This window comes from Moschus berezovskii, chromosome 3, assembly GCF_049115385.1.
Source record: "Moschus berezovskii isolate FMDL1 chromosome 3, NW_MosBer_1.0, whole genome shotgun sequence".
NCBI classification, from domain to species: domain Eukaryota; kingdom Metazoa; phylum Chordata; class Mammalia; order Artiodactyla; family Moschidae; genus Moschus; species Moschus berezovskii.
Window position 1 is genome coordinate 70513020 of NC_142462.1, and position 2023 is coordinate 70515042.

The 2023-nt window shown below is 39.2% G+C and overlaps 1 non-coding gene across 1 annotated transcript; it reads left to right on the forward strand.

The window, feature by feature from the left end:
- Positions 1 to 528: 528 nt before the first annotated feature.
- LOC129552893 (U6 spliceosomal RNA) lies at positions 529 to 637 on the forward strand. The gene has a single exon (XR_008685372.1). It is a non-coding gene; the product is annotated as a U6 spliceosomal RNA (small nuclear RNA).
- The last annotated feature ends 1386 nt before the right edge of the window (positions 638 to 2023 follow it).

Genomic DNA, 2023 nt, shown 5'->3' on the forward strand with positions numbered 1-2023 from the left:
TCCCCATTCTGACCCTCCCTCCTACTTCCCTCAGAGTCATCCCAGTGCACCAGCCGTGAGCACCCTGCCTCATGCATCGAACCCAGACTCAAACCAGTTAATCTTAAAGGAAATCAACCCTGAATACTCTTTGGAAGGATTTTGCTGAAGCTGAAGTTTCAATACTTTGGTGACCTGATGTGAACAGCTGACTCATTGGAAAAGACCCTGATGCTGGGAAAGATTGAAGGCAGAAGGAGAAGACGGCGACAGAGGATGAGACGGTTGGATGGCATCACCAGTTCAATGGACATGAATCTGGGCAAACTCCTGGAGGTGGTGAGAGACAGGGAAGCCTGGCATGCTGTAGTCCATGGGGTCACAAAGAGTCAGACACGAATTGGTGACTGAATAATATCAACGAAGCAAATAAGCAGGTAATTGCAAAAAGAATGTAACCATAAGGATACATACTTCAGAGCTATTTATAAGGGCAAAAAAATTGGAAACAGTCTAAATTTGGTACATACACACAACGTAAGAATTGTAGTGCTTGCTTCAGCAGCACGTATACTAAAAAATTAGAATGATGTAGAAAAGATTAGCATGGTCTCTGTGCAAGAATGACAAAGAAATTCATGGAGCATTCCATTATGCTGAAAAAATGGGTACAAGACTTAAATAAACATTTCTCCAAAGAAGACATACAGATGGCCAAGAGGCGCATGAAAAGATGTTAATCATCACGAATTATTAGAGAAATGCATATCAAAACTACAGTGAGGTATCACTTTACATGAGTCAGAATGGCCATCATTAAAAAGTCTACAAATAACAAATGCTGGAAGGGGTGTGGAGAAAAGGGAACCCTCCTGCACTGTTAGTAGGATTGTAAATTGGTGCAGCCACTATGGAAAACACTATGGAGGTTCTTCATAAACAAACTGAGCTGCCATACAATTCAGCAATCACTCTCCTGGCATTTATCCAGACAAATCTATAATTTGAAAAGATACACACACCCCTATGTTCATAGTAGCACTATTTACAATAGCCAAGAGATGGAGGAAACCTAAACATCCATCAACAGACAAGTGGATAAAGAAAATATGGTATATATACACAATGGAGTATTACTCAGCCATAAAAAGAAAGAAAGAATGACATTGCAGCAACATGGATGGACCTACAGATGATCATAGTAAATCAAAAAAGAAAGACAAATACCACGTGATATCACTTGTATGTGGAATCTGAAATATAACAGTAATGAACAGGTCTACAAAACAGAAACAGACTCAGAAATGCAGAGAATAGACTTCTGGTTGCCAAGGGAGAGTAGAGTAGGGGTGTTGGAGGGAAGGATTGGGAGTTTGGGATTAGCAGGTACAAACTATTAGATACAGAGTGGATAAACAACAAGATTCTACTGTACAGCACAGGAAACTATATTTAATATCCTGTGATAAACCATAATGGAAAAGAAAAAGAATACATATATATTCAACAAAGTGTATTACTGAGTGCAGTACAAAGTGCTTTACAAAGTGTAGTGTATTACTGCACTTTGCTGTACAGTAGAAATTAATACAACATTGTAAATCAACTATATTTCAATAAAAAATTTTAAAAAGAAATTATATTGTAGAAGAATATATAGTAACACAGAAATACTGTTAAATGAAAAGGTAGACTGTATTATATACTGAAAGATTTCATTTTAAATGTATATATATATATATATCAGTTCAGTTCAGTCGTTCAGTCGTGTCCGACTCTTTGCGACCCCATGAATCACAGCACACCAGGCCTCCCTGTCCATCACCAACTCCCAGAGTTCACTCAAACTCATGTCCATCGAGTCGGTGATGCCATCCAGCCATCTCATTCTCTGTCGTCCCTGTCTCCTCCCACCCCCAATCCCTCCTACCATCAGACTCTTTTCCAGTGAGTCAACTCATCGCATGAGGTGGCCAAAGTATTGGAGTTTCAGCTTTAGCGTCAGTTCTTCCAATGAACACCCAGGATTGATCTCCTTTAGAAT